We start from the raw sequence: 14,948 nt of genomic DNA on the forward strand, positions 1-14,948 counted from the left end.
GGTGTCTCCTGGCACTGTCTGGAGCCTGAGGTGTCTCCTGGCACTGTCTGGCTCCCCTAGTGTCTCCTGGCTTTGTCTGGCTCCCCTGGTGTCTCCTGACACTGTCTGGCTCCCCTGGTGTCTCCTGGCACTGTCTGGAGGCCCCTGGTGTCTCCTGGCACTGTCTGGAGCCCCTGGCGTCTCCTGGCACTGTCTGGCTCCCCTGGTGTCTCCTGGCACTGTCTGGCTCCCCTGGTGTCTCCTGGCACTGTCTGGAGCCCCCTGGTGTCTCCTGGCACTGTCTGGAGCCTGAGGTATCTCCTGGGACTGTCTGGAGCCCCCTGGTGTCTCCTGGCACTGTCTGGCTCCCCTGGTGTCTCCTGGCACTGTCTGGAGCCCCCTGGTGTCTCCTGGCACTGTCTGGAGCCTGAGGTATCTCCTGGGACTGTCTGGCTCCCCTGGTGTCTCCTGGCACTGTCTGGCTCCCCTGGTGTCTCCTGGCACTGTCTGGAGCCCCCTGGTGTCTCCTGGCACTGTCTGGAGCCCCTGGCGTCTCCTGGCACTGTCTGGCTCCCCTGGTGTCTCCTGGCACTGTCTGGCTCCCCTGGTGTCTCCTGGCACTGTCTGGAGCCCCCTGGGGTCTCCTGGCACTGTCTGGAGCCCCTGGCGTCTCCTGGCACTGTCTGGCTCCCCTGGTGTCCCCTGGCACTGTCTGGCTCCCCTGGTGTCTCCTGGCACTGTCTGCTGCCCCTGGTGTCTCCTGGCACTGTCTGGAGCCCCTGGTGTCTCCTGGCACTGTCTGGAGCCCCTGGTGTCTCCTGGCACTGTCTGGCTCCCCTGGTGTCTCCTGGCACTGTCTGGAGCCCCCTGGTATCTCCTGGCACTGTCTGGCTCCCCTGGAGTCTCCTGGCACTGTCTGGAGTCCCTGGTGTCTCCTGGCACTGTCTGGCTCCCCTGGTGTCTCCTGGCACTGTCTGGAGCCCCTGGTGTCTCCTGGCACTGTCTGGAGCCCCTGGTGTCTCCTGGCACTGTCTGGATCCCCTGGTGTCTCCTGGCACTGTCTGGCTCCCCTGGTGTCTCCTGGCACTGTCCGGAGCCCCTGGTGTCTCCTGGCACTGTCTGGAGCCCCTGGTGTCTCCTGACACTGTCTGGCTCCCCTGGTGTCTCCTGGCACTGTCTGGAGCCCCCTGGTGTCTCCTGGCACTGTCTGGCTCCCCTGGTGTCTCCTGGCACTGTCTGGCTCCCCTGGTGTGTCATGGCACTGTCTGGAGCACCTGGTGTCTCCTGGCACTGTCTGGCTCCCCTGGCTTCTCCTGGCACTGTCTGGAGCTTATGGTGTCTCTTGGCACTGTCTGGAGCCCCTGGTGTCTCCTGGCACTGTCTGGCTCCCCTGGTGTCTCCTGGCACTGTCTGGCTCCCCTGGTGTGTCCTGGCACTGTCTGGAGCCCCTGGTGTCTCTTGGCACTGCCTGGAGCCCCCTGGTGTCTCCTGGCACTGTCTGGAGCCCCCTGGTGTCTCCTGGCACTGTCTGGAGCCTGAGGTGTCTCCTGGCACTGTCTGGCTCCCCTGGAGTCTCCTGGCACTGTCTGGAGCCCCTGGTGTCTCCTGGCACTGTCTGGAGCCCCTGATGTCTCCTGGCACTGTCTGGAGCCCCTGGTGTCTCCTGTCACTGTCTGGAGCCCCTGGTGTCTCCTGGCACTGTCTGGAGCCCCTGGTGTCTCCTGGCACTGTCTGGAGCCCCTGGTGTCTCCTGGCACTGTCTGGAGCCACTGGTGTCTCCTGGTACTGTCTGGAGCCCCTGGTGTCTCCTGGCACTGTCTGGAGCCCCTGGTGTCTCCTGGCACTGTCTGGAGCCCCTGGCGTCTCCTGGCACTGTCTGGAGCTCCTGGCGTCTCCTGGCACTGTCTGGAGCCCCTGGCGTCTCCTGGCACTGTCTGGAGCCCCTGGTGTCTCCTGGCACTGTCTGAAGCCTGAGATGTCTCCTGGCACTGTCTGGAGCCCCTGGTGTCTCCTGGCACTGTCTGGAGCCCCTGGCGTCTCCTGGCACTGTCTGGAGCCCCTGGTGTCTCCTGGCACTGTCTGGAGCCCCCTGGAGTCACCTCGCACTGTCTGGAGCCCCTGGTGTCTCCTGGCACTGTCTGGAGCCCCTGGTGTCTCCTGGCATTGTCTGGAGCCCCTGGCGTCTCCTGGCACTGTCTGGCTCCCCTGGTGTCTCCTGGCACTGTCTGGAGCCCCTGGTGTCTCCTGGCACTGTCTGGAGCCTGAGGTGTCTCCTGGCACTGTCTGGCTCCCCTGGTGTCTCCTGGCACTGTCTGGCTTCCATGGAGTCTCCTGGCACTGTCTGGCTCCCCTGTTGTCTCCTGGCACTGTCTGGAGCCCCCTGGTGTCTCCTGGCACTGTCTGGAGCCCCTGGCGTCTCCTGGCACTGTCTGGCTCCCCTGGTGTCTCCTGGCACTGTCTGGCTCCCCTGGTGTCTCCTGGCACTGTCTGGAGCCCCCTGGTGTCTCCTGGCACTGTCTGGAGCCTGAGGTATCTCCTGGGACTGTCTGGAGCCCCTGGTGTCTCCTGGCACTGTCTGGCTCCCCTGGTGTCTCCTGGCACTGTCTGGAGCCCCCTGGTGTTTCCTGGCACTGTCTGGAGCCTAAGGTATCTCCTGGGACTGTCTGGCTCCCCTGGTGTCTCCTGGCACTGTCTGGCTCCCCTGGTGTCTCCTGGCACTGTCTGGAGCCCCCTGGTGTCTCCTGGCACTGTCTGGAGCCCCTGGCGTCTCCTGGCACTGTCTGGCTTCCCTGGTGTCTCCTGGCACTGTCTGGCTCCCCTGGTGTCTCCTGGCACTGTCTGGAGCCCCCTGGCGTCTCCTGGCACTGTCTGGAGCCCCTGGCGTCTCCTGGCACTGTCTGGCTCCCCTGGTGTCCCCTGGCACTGTCTGGCTCCCCTGGTGTCTCCTGGCACTGTCTGGAGCCCCTGGTGTCTCCTGGCACTGTCTGGGGCCCCTGGTGTCTCCTGGCATTGTCTGGAGCCCCTGGCGTCTCCTGGCACTGTCTGAAGCACCTGATGTCTCCTGGCACTGTCTGGAGCCCCTGGCGTCTCCTGGCACTGTCTGGAGCCAATGGTGTATCCTGGCACTGTGGAGCCCCTGGTGTCTCCTGGCACTGTCTGCAGCCCCTGGTGTCTCCTGGCACTGTCTGGAGCCCCTGGTGTCTCCTGGCACTGTCTGGAGCCCCTGGTGTCTCCTGGCACTGTCTGGCTCCCCTGGTGTCTCCTGGCACTGTCTGGAGCCTGAGGTGTCTCCTAGCACTATCTGGCTCCCCTGGTGTCTCCTGGCACTGTCTGGCTCCCCTGGTGTCTCCTGGCATTGTCTGGCTCCCCTGGTGTCTCCTGGCACTGTCTGGCTCCCCTGGTGTCTCCTGGCACTGTCTGGAGCCCCTGGTGTCTCCTGGCACTGTCTGGAGCCTGAGGTGTCTCCTGGCACTGTCTGGACCCCCTGGTGTCTCCTGGCACTGTCTGGAGCCTGAGGTGTCTCCTGGCACTGTCTGGACCCCCTGGTGTCTCCTGGCACTGTCTGGCTCCCCTGGTGTCTCCTGGCACTGTCTGGCTCCCCTGGTGTCTCCTGGCACTGTCTGGAGCCTGAGGTGTCTCCTGGCACTCGTGCCAGACGGCTTTGTTTCATTGTCCTAAGTCAGGTCTTCCCAAACAACACCCGAAAGGATGTTTTCAGACCCTCTGACGAGTTGTATACAAGCACGAGTGAATACTGCGCCTTTCTACTACTTCTTTCTACTTCTACTTTCTACTTTCTGAAGTAGAAAGCTGTTTTATTCCCCATAATGTTAAGGTATAGGGCTTTTGTTTAGGTTATAAGGGGTTGGGAGCTATATAAGGTTTAGGTTATAAGGGGTTGGGAGCTATATAAGGTTTAGGTTATAAGGGGTTGGGAGCTATATAAGGTTTAGGTTATAAGGGGTTGGGAGCTATATAAGGTTTAGGTTATAAGGGGTTGGGAGCTATATAAGGTTTAGGTTATAAGGGGTTGGGAGCTATATAAGGTTTAGGTTATAAGGGGTTGGGAGCTATATAAGGTTTAGGTTATAAGGGGTTGGGAGCTATATAAGGGATAAGGGATTTTGAGTGTTGTGTACTGCTGTTCTGTATGGCCCTGTATGCTTGTATGGTTTGGCTGTTTTATAAGCGCTGTTGCGTATCGTGTGTGTGTGTGTTGTGGAGCTGTGTATGATGACTTTCTGGCTGTGTAGCACTGTACTCTACTTGGGCTGTTGTGGACCATGCTTTGGCATGTTGTGTACAAGACTTGGGGCTGTTGTGTACTAGATTTGGCCTAGAGGGAACCATATTTCGGCTGTTGTGTACCCACACTAGCGCTGTTGTGTATCGTACTATCACTGTTGTGTACTGTACTATCACTGTTATGTACCGTACTATCACTGTTGTGTACTGTACTATCACTGTTGTGTACTGTACTATCACTGTTGTGTACCTTACTATCACTGTTGTGTACCGTACTATCATTGTTGTGTACTGTACTATCACTTGTGTACCGTACTATCACTGTTGTGTACCGTAATATCACTGTTGTGTACCGTACTATCACTGTTGTGTACCGTACTATCACTGTTGTGTACCGTAATATCACTGTTGTGTACCGTACTATCACTGTTGTGTACCGTACTATCACTGTTGTGTATCGTACTATCACTGTTGTGTACCGTACTATCACTGTTGTGTACCGTACTATCACTGTTGTGTACCGTACTATCACTGTTGTGTACCGTACTATCACTGTTGTGTACCGTACTATCACTGTTGTGTACCGTAGTATCACTGTTGTGTACCGTACTAGCCCCTGGTGCTACACAGCGGTGCATCTTGGGTGCGTGGCAACTTTGTCACTTCCGGGGTTCCTCGGGTGCTTGGGTGACTGTGGTCAAACATATTTGCAACTGAAGTGTCACTTACCTTTGTTGATGGGGGGGGGGGAGTGTTAGGGGTGGGGGGGGTGGGGGGGAGGCTGTGAGGTAGGGTGGGGGGGGTATCGTTGGAGTAGGCTGCGCTATGATCTCGACATCAAAAGTTGGGCTTCTCAACTTACTCATGCTTTTCAAATTAGCAATGTTATGAAGACTTGTGTCTAGTCTCTTCACACACATCCACACAAAGGTACACACACACACATTTACACATATGACACACATTTACACACATGACACAGAGACACATGACAAACACACACACATTAATATTTACACATATGACACACAGGCGCCATATTCGGCGCCGGTGGCCGTATGGACAGCACGTTGGACTCGCAATCCTGTGGCCCGGGTTCGATTCCCGGTGCCGGCGAGAAAGAAAAATGGGCAAAAAGTTTCTTACACCCTGATGTCCCTGTTACCTAGCAGTAAATAGGTACTTGAATTAAGACAGCTGCTACGGGCTGCTTCCTGTGTACTCACCTAGTTGTACTCACCTAGTTGTGTTTGCAGGGGTTGAGCTCTGGCTCTTTGGTCCCGCCTCTCAACCGTCAATCAACAGGTGTACAGGTTCCTGAGCCTATTGGGCTCTATCATATCTACACTTGAAACTGTGTATGGAGTCAGCCTCCACCACATTACTGCCTAATGCATTCCATTTGTCAACCCCTCTGACACTAAAAAAGTTCTTTCTAATATCTCTGTGGCTCATTTGGGCACTCAGTTTCCACCTGTGTCCCCTAGTGCGTGTGCCCCTTGTGTTAAATAGCATGTCTTTATCAACCCTGTCGATTCCCTTGAGAATCTTGAATGTGGTGATCATGTTCCCCCTAACTCTTCTGTCTTCCAACGAAGTGAGGTTCAATTCCCGTAGTCTCTCCTCGTAGCTCATACCTCTCAGCTCGGGTACTAGTCTGGTGGCAAACCTTTGAACCTTTTCCAGTTTAGTCTTATGCTTGACTAGATATGGACTCCATGCTGGAGCCGCATACTCCAGGATTGGTCTGACATATGTGGTATATAATGTTCTGAAAGATTCCTTACACAAGTTTCTAAAGGCCGTTCTTATGTTAGCCAACCAGGCATATGCTGCTGATGTTATCCTCTTGACATGAGCTTCAGGGGACAGGTCTGGCGTGATATCAACCCCCAGGTCTTTCTCTCTCTCTGACTCTTGAAGTATTTCATCTTTTTTTAAATATTTTTATTTGGAGGAGGTGGTGTAGCAAAGCTACACCACCTCCTCTCCCTTCTCTCTCTTTCCTCACGACATAGTAGCCCTGTGGAAACACTGCATTTGTTATGGTGTTTGTTAGCTTTGTTTCTGTGAGTGCTATTATGTCTGGGTTTTCTTCTAGTGCCCATTCTCCGAGCTCACTTGTTTTATTTGTAATTCCATCTATGTTAGTGTGCATTGCCTTGAAGCTCACTTTCTTCAGTTCATTTTCTTGTCCCTTTCTTGGCGAGCATTCTGCTGGTGTGGGAAGCTTTTCAGTGGGTGAGATGATCTGTGAGGTGGTTTGCAGGGTTTCAGGGGAGTTTGGGGTGAGGGGTGGGGGTTTCATGGAAGGGGGGACAGGTAGGGTGTGGGTTAAGGAGATAGGGGGGACATGGAGGATACGGGGTGAGGGGGGAGGAGGGATAGGGAGGGTATGGGATGAAGGGGGAGGGGGGACAGGGGGGGAAAGGTGGGAGGGGGGACATGATGGGAATGGGGAAGGGATGACAGGGTAAGAATGGGGTGGGGGGGGGGAAGGGAGGGTTGGGTGGGGGCAGGTAGGGTGAGGGGAAGGGAGGGTTTCTATGCAAAGGGGGGTGGTGGGGTTGCCCTCCCCTCTGGTGTTGCTGGGATGCTGGTCTTGGGTTCCCCTCTTGTCTCTGGGACTGTTGTGTTGGTGGCTGTGATTTCCTGGTTTGCTTCTCCCTCCCTGCGCTTCCTCCTTGCCTCTGCTGTCCTGGCTCTCTCCTCCTTCGTCCTGTCCCGCTGCAGGAATACTTTTTTGTATCCCTCCACATGCTGCAGTCGACTCTTCCTTTCGAGAATGTCCTCCTTCGTGGTTTCGTTTGTAAACACCACCTTTACAAGTCGGTTTCTGTCCTTGTTGTACCAGCCCAACCTGAAAACCTTCTCAATGTTTCGTTCAGCCCCTTCCATCTGTAACCCTTTCAGTAGCCCCTGTACTGCCTCTCTATCCTTGCTATTCCATTCTTGCCTGTAGGATCCTTCCTGTTCTTTGATGCCTACAACTACCACTGATCTTTTTCTCTCCAGCAGCTGAGTGGTGCACCTTGCTGCTTCCTGTGAGGTGGCTGCTTGCATGGCTACCTCCCTCACTGTGTCCATTGCTTCTGAGCTCTTTTTCAGTATGTCTGCAAATGTTTCAGGTACAGAGGCATTTCTTTCCAATGTAACATTCCCACCTTCCCTTTGGATGATAATCTGATGTCAGCTCACTTGCTGATGTCAGCTCACTTGCTGATGTCAGCTCACTTTGCAGGTTGTTAATTGTAATCCTCATTTCCTGCATCTCCTTCCTGAATTCCTCCAGAACTTGGGTTAACATGTCCCTCGTTTGATCAATTTGGCTGTTCCCTGTGTCCCTGTTGCGTCCACCTGCCATGTTGCCCTTGTCAAGAGAGAGAGAGCAAGAGAGAGAGAGCAAGAATAGTCCTAGTGTGAGTGGGTGTGGTGGGGGGGGGGGGGAGTGTTTTGGGAGAGTGGGAGTGGTGGTGGGGGGGGGAGTGTGTTGGGAGAGTGAGATGGGGGGTTAAGAGATGGGTGAGGTGTAGTCTTCAGATTACGGCGGGGGGGGGGGGGGGGATTAGCGGCTTATCTGGGTTCCCAGTGAGCTCACAGTTGCTGTCCCTGTTACCTGTCTACCACAATTGTATTATTACGATTGTATTATTGAATGGAATGCAATAGTGTCTATAATATGATATTATATAAACTTTGTACACTGTTGGAGACTTATGAGAGACACTTACCAGCCAGCCCCCCACAAGCACTCTAGGTGAATACACGGCGTGTCGTCGGTAATCCTGTGAGGTCTTCAGGTCTCCACGTGGGTCCCGGCTGATGCGCCTGATGCTGCCTCAAGAAGTCGATCTTCACTAGCTATCTTCTCTAAATTCTCTAAAACTCTTGTCTCTTCTCTAAAACTAAGATAATTCACCACGAGATGTGATCAATGTGTTGCATTACAATGTCACTGTTCAATTTACACTGTCCCGATTCTCACTGCACAGTACACCCGCTCCCTTGAACCCTATTGTTCCCTCGGTTAACGCGGACCGCTGACCCTACACGTCTGCTCACGATCAAAGCTGACCCAAGACTGACCCAACACACACACACACTGTGCGTGTGTGTGTGTGTGTGTGTGTGTGTGTGTGTGTGTTTACTAGTTGTGTTTTTGCGGGGGTTGAGCTTTGCTCTTTCGGCCCGCCTCTCAACTGTCAATCAAGTGTTTACTAACTACTTTTTTTTTTTTTTTTTTTTTTTTTTTTCCCCACACCACACACACACACACACCCCAGGAAGCAGCCCGTGACAGCTGACTAACTCCCAGGTACCTATTTACTGCTAGGTAACAGGGGCACTTAGGGTGAAAGAAACTTTGCCCATTTGTTTCTGCCTTGTGCGGGAATCGAACCCGCGCCACAGAATTACGAGTCCTGCGCGCTATCCACCAGGCTACGAGGCCCCCTGTGTGTGTGTGTGTGTGTGTGTGTGTGTGTGTGTGTGTGTGTGTGTGTGTGTGTGTGTGTGTGTGTGTGTGTGTGTGAAAAGAAAAAAACAGTTAGTAGTTAGTATCAGTTGATTGATTGACAGTTGAGAGGCAGGACCAAAGAGCCGAAGGTCAATCCCTGTAAGCCCAACTAGGTGAGTACCTGTCTGATTCAGTACTCTGACTAACTAAGAGTCCTGAGTCCTACCAGACTAAACACAAGAAAATTAGTTGGGCAGACTGCAACTTCCTGGACTTCCAGAACGTTCTGGACCGTTTTGCCCAACCAGGAACATACCAACCCAACCAACCCACCTAACCTACCCAAGACAAACACATACACAAAACGTAAACATTACGGAGCTATTAACTAACTCGTTGCCACTTTTTTAACGGATTGGTCGGTAGCCTCTAAACTATGACGTAGGAGCCGGTCGGCCGAGCGGACAGCACGCTCGACTTGTGATCCTGTGGTCCTGGGTTCGATCCCAGGCACCGGCGAGAAACAATGGGCAGAGTTTCTTTCATCCTATGCCCCCTGTTACCTAGCAGTAAAATAGGTACCTGGGTGTTAGTCAGCTGTCACGGGCTGCTTCCTGGGAGTGGAGGCCTGGCCGAGGACCGGGCCGCGGGGACACTAAAAAGCCCCGAAATCATCTCAAGATAACGTCAAGATACGTGTTTGAGAGGTTGGATCAATAGGCTGTGTGACTCACTGCTGTAGCGATTATCTTCAGCGACTTCTCTTCCCTGGCGTTATTCTTCTCTGTTTCCTCCTGTTATTCATTCCATTCCTTTCACCTTCCTTCCTTCCCAGCCTCTTACTTACGCTGTCTTGTCTTACGCTCTCTTGTCTTACGCTCTCTTGTCTTACGCTCTCTTGTCTTACGCTCTCTTGTCTTACGCTCTCTTGTCTTACGCTCTCTTGTCTTACGCTCTCTTGTCTTACGCTCTCTTGTCTTACGCTCTCTTGTCTTACGCTCTCTTGTCTTACGCTCTCTTGTCTTACAGAAGCACGCACGGAAAAATGTACCCAACCGCCTTAAGCAGGTAAAACTGGACCCTTAGTTCTTCAAGCCTTTGAGTTGACTTAGGTTAAGTTCTGCCAATTAACATTCTCCTGACAAAAGTACTTGGTAATTTTTCACCCTGCAGCCACTAGTAGTGGTCGGTAGGGTGAGCGCCTCGCTGTTTGCGGGGTCGGCGCTCGATTCCCAATGGTCCATGGGGTTGAGCACCGTCGTATCACTCTATTCTCTTGTCCCAGCTCCTTGGCCTCGTATCCCAGCTCTTTGGTTTCATATCCCAGCTCCTTTGTCTCGTATCCTAAGTCCTTAGCCTCGTATCCCAGCTTCTTGGCCTCGTATCCCAGCTTCTTGGCCTCTTATCCCAGCTCTTTGACCTCGTATCTCAGCTTCTTGGCCTCGTATCCCAGCTCCTTGGCCTCATATCTCAGCTTCTTGGCCTCGTATCCCAGCTTCTTGGCCTCGTATCCCAGCTTCTTGGCCTCGTATCTCAGCTTCTTGGCCTCGTATCCCAGCTTCTTGGCCTCTTATCCCATCTTCTTGGCCTCTTATCCTAGCTTCTTGGCCTCTTATCCCAGCTTCTTGGTCTCATATCCCAGCTTCTTGGCCTCTTATCCCAGCTCCTTGGCCTCTTATCCCAGCTTCTTGGCCTCTTATCCTAGCTTCTTGGCCTCTTATCCCAGCTTCTTGGCCTCGTATCCCAGCTTCTTGGCCTCTTATCCCAGCTCCTTGGCCTCTTATCCCAGCTTCTTGGCCTCGTATCTCAGCTTCTTGGCCTTTTATCCCAGCTTCTTGGCCTCTTATCCCAGCTTCTTGGCCTCTTATCCCAGCTTCTTGGCCTCGTATCCCAGCTTCTTGGACTCTTATCCCAGCTCCTTGGCCTCTTATCCCAGCTTCTTGGCTTCTTATCCCAGCTTCTTGGCCTCGTATCCCAGCTTCTTGGCCTCTTATCCCAGCTTCTTGGCCTCTTATCCCAGCTTCTTGGTCTCGTATCCCAGCTTCTTGGCCTCGTATCCCAGCTCCTTGGCCTCGTATCCCAGCTCCTTGGCCTCGTATCCCAGCTTCTTGGCCTGGTACCTCAGCCCCTTGGCCTCGTATCCCAGCTCCTTGGCCTCGTATCTCAGCTCCTTGGCCTCATATCCCAGCTTTTTGGCCTTTTATCCCAGCTTCTTGGCCTCGTATCCCAGCTTCTTGGCCTCGTATCCCAGCTTCTTGGTCTCGTATCCCAGCTTCTTGGCCTCGTGTCCCAGCTTCTTGGCCTCGTATCCCAGCTTCTTGGCTTCGTATCCCAGCTTCTTGGCCTCGTATCCCAGCTTCTTGGTCTCGTATCCCAGCTTCTTGGCCTCGTATCCCAGCTTCTTGGCCTCGTATCCCAGCTTCTTGGCCTCGTATCCCAGCTTCTTGGCCTCGTATCCCAGCTTCTTGGCCTCGTATCCCAGCTTCTTGGTCTCGTATCCCAGCTTCTTGGCCTCGTATCCCAGCTTCTTGGCCTCGTATCCCAGCTTCTTGGCCTCGTATCCCAGCTTCTTGGCCTCGTATCCCTGCTTCTTGGCCTCGTATCCCAGCTCCTTGGCCTCTTATCCCAGCTTCTTGGCCTCGTATCCCAGCTTCTTGGCCTCGTATCCCAGCTTCTTGACCTCGTATCCCAGCTTCTTGGCCTCGTATCCCAGCTTCTTGGCCTCGTATCCCAGCTTCTTGGCCTCGTATCCCAGCTTCTTGGCCTCGTATCCCAGCTTCTTGGCCTCGTATCCCTGCTTCTTGGCCTCTTATCCCAGCTTCTTGGCCTCGTATCCCAGCTTCTTGGCCTCGTATCCCAGCTTCTTGGCCTCGTATCCCAGCTTCTTGGCCTCGTATCCCAGCTTCTTGGCCTCGTATCCCAGCATCTTATCCTCATATCCTAGCTCCTTGTCCTCGTATCCCAGCTCCTTGTCCCCCTGTCCCCCTCCCAGTGGTATTTAGTCACTCTGGCTAAGAACGTTCTCCTCAACATGACCTGACCTTTCGACCTCTCAGCTGAGGTTAGCGATACTATGCAAGGTTGACTGTGAACTTGGGGGGGGGGGATCCGTGAGAGGCACCGTAGGACAAGAGAACTGTGGTTAACAGTGTTGGTACGGGTTGTTGTGTATAGTACAAGAGTGTATTGGCCTAGTTGTGCTTGCGGGGGTTGAGCTCTGGCTCTTTGGTCCCGCCTCTCAACTGTCAATCAACAGGTGTACAGGTTCCTGAGCCTACTGGGCTCTATCATATCTACACTTGAAACTGTGTATGGAGTCAGCCTCCACCACATCACTGCCTAATGCATTCCATCTGTTAACTACTCTGACACTAAAAAAGTTCTTTCTAATATCTCTGTGGCTCATTTGGTCACTCAATTTCCACCTGTGTCCCCTTGTGCGTGTGCCCCTTGTGTTAAATAGCCTGTCTTTATCTACCCTGTCAATTCCCTTCAGAATTTTGAATGTGGTGGTCATGTCCCCCCTAACTCTTCTGTCTTCCAGCGAAGTGAGGTTTAATTCCCGTAGTCTCTCCTCGTAGCTCATACCTCTCAGCTCGGGTACTAGTCTGGTGGCAAACCTTTGAACCTTTTCCAGTTTAGTTTTATCCTTGACTAGATATGGACTCCATGCTGGGGTTGCATACTCCTGGACTGGCCTGACATATGTGGTATACAAAGTTCTGAATGATTCTTTACACAAGTTTCTGAATGCCGTTCGTATGTTGGCCAGCCTGGCATATGCCGCTGATGTTATCCTTTTGATATGGGCTGCAGCAGACAGGTCTGGCGTGATATCAACCCCCAGGTCTTTTTCTTTCTTTGACTACTGAAAAATTTCCTCTCCCAAATGATACCTTGTATCTGGCCTCCTGCTCCCTACACCTATCTTCATTACATTACATTTGGTTGGGTTAAACTCTAACAACCATTTGTTCGACCATTCCTTCAGCTTGTCTAGGACTTCTTGAAGCCTCAAACAGTCCTCTTCTGTCTTAATCCTTCTCATAATTTTGGCATCGTCCGCAAACATTGAGAGAAATGAATCTATACCCTTCGGGAGATCATTTACATATATCAGAAACAAGATAGGACCGAGTACAAAGCCCTGTGGGACTCCACTGGTGACTTCACGCCAATCGGAGGTCTCACTCCTCACCGTAACTCTCTGCTTCCTATTGCTCAGGTACTCCCTTATCCACTGGAGCACCTTACCAGCTACACCTGCCTGTCTCTCCAGCTTATGTACCAGCCTCTTATGCGGTACTGTGTCAAAGGCTTTCTGACAATCCAAGAAAATACAGTCCGCCCAGCCTTCTCTTTGTTGCTTAATCTTTGTCACCTGATCGTAGAATTCTATCAAGCCTGTAAGGCAAGATTTACCCTCCCTGAACCCATGTTGATGGGTTGTCACGAAGTCCCTTCTCTCCAGATGTGTTACCAGGTTTTTTCTCACAATCTTCTCCATCACCTTGCATGGTATACAAGTCAAGGACACTGGCCTGTAGTTCAGTGCCTCTTGTCTGTCACCCTTTTTGTATATTGGGACCACCCACACAAAGTGTGTGTGTGTGTGTGTGTAGAGGGAAAGGGGGGGGGGGGGGGAAGAGGGAGTGTGGGGTGTGAAGGCGAGATTATTTATTGGTAAACATTTTTGAAATGCTCAACATTTTTCATGCAGCAATAACCATAAATTAACATATTCGTGAACATCTTTAAATCTGCCTTTATTATTGCATTTTCCACATTCTGTACCTAGTGGACCCCTTCCCCCCTGTTTACCTACTCTGCCTCTATTGTTTGTTTGTTTTCTTTGTTTCTTATACACTATCCATTCAATCCTGAGCCCTTCGTTAATGCCTTGGGATATAGAGGCTTCGTTAGTGCCTGGGGTCTCCATGCTCGTACAGGGTACTATGTCAAAGCCTTTCTCACAGTCGAAGAAAGTGCAGCCTGCCCATTCTACTTTGTTTCTTCTTGCTTAATTTTTGTCGCCTGGTCATAGAATTTTGTTAATCCTATGAGGTATCATTGGCCATCCCTGAACCCGTGTTAGTAGTGTGTGTCACGAAGTCCCTTCTCTCCAGATGTGCCACCAGCTTTTTCCTCACCATCTTCTCCATCACCTTCCATGGTGAACAAGTTAGGGAAACTGGTCTGTAGTTCAGTGCCTCTTGCCTGTCACCCTATTGGTACAACAGAATTACGTTAGCTGTTTTCCAGCTTTTTGGTAGGTCTCGTTTCCAGTGATCTATTATGCGCCACAGAAAGTGACTCACATAGTACTGCTGCACCATCTTTTAGTTTCTATGGTATGATTCTGTCAAGTTCAACAGCCTTTGTAATGTTCAGTTTCAGCAGAGGCCTCTAGACCTCATCTTTGGTAATCTCAAATTCTTCCAAGGTTGCTTGGTTTTCTGTCGCTTCTCAACTCAGGGGATTTCTTATTCTTGCTCAGTTATGAAGACCTCCTGGAATCTCCTCAGTTCTTCACATACCTCCTTGTCATTCTCAGTTTCACGCCTATTCTTTCACTGTTTTCCTTATGCTGTGGCTGTGGCGCAGTGTGCGTGTGTGTGTGTGTTTATGTGGGCGTCTGTTATTGGGTGTGGGGTGGAACAAGCTTCAGCTCCAGGACTCCGGCACTTAACCATCATTCAGATCAGTAGGCGTAGCAGCGAAAGTTATTATAAGGGAAATATTACGAGCATAAGGGCGTGACCTCCTGAGCGCCATATATTGTAACTGTGCTCAGTTCAAGGGCTTCGTGTTGACACAGAGAGTGTAGTTTAAATAGTCCGTGGCGTGGCCGTCCGTGGGGAAGTGTCCGTGGCAGGAGAGGAGGGGGGGGGGGGGACGTGTAGGAAGTGTTTGTGTGAGGTAGGAGGGACGTCATCCGTAGCGGGTGACGGCCGTCCGTGACGTGCATGGGAGCCGTCCGTGACGTACATGGGGGCCGTCCGAGACGTGCATGGGGGCCGTCCGTGACGTGCATGGGGGCCGTCCGTGACGTGCATGGGGGCCGTCCGTGACGTGCATGGGGGCCGTCCGAGACGTGCATGGGGGCCGTCCGTGGCGTGCACGGGAGCCGTTGGTGTCGAGATGACCGGAGAGGAGAGGTTGGGATGCTGGCCGTGTTGGCCGTGTTGGAGGCGAGGCTCCAGGTGGGGTGGGAGGCTGGCCGTGTTGGAGGCGAGGCTCCAGGTGGGGTGGGAGGCTGGCCGTGTTG

The sequence above is a fragment of the Procambarus clarkii genome, chromosome 11 (assembly GCF_040958095.1).
Source record: "Procambarus clarkii isolate CNS0578487 chromosome 11, FALCON_Pclarkii_2.0, whole genome shotgun sequence".
Taxonomy (NCBI): domain Eukaryota; kingdom Metazoa; phylum Arthropoda; class Malacostraca; order Decapoda; family Cambaridae; genus Procambarus; species Procambarus clarkii.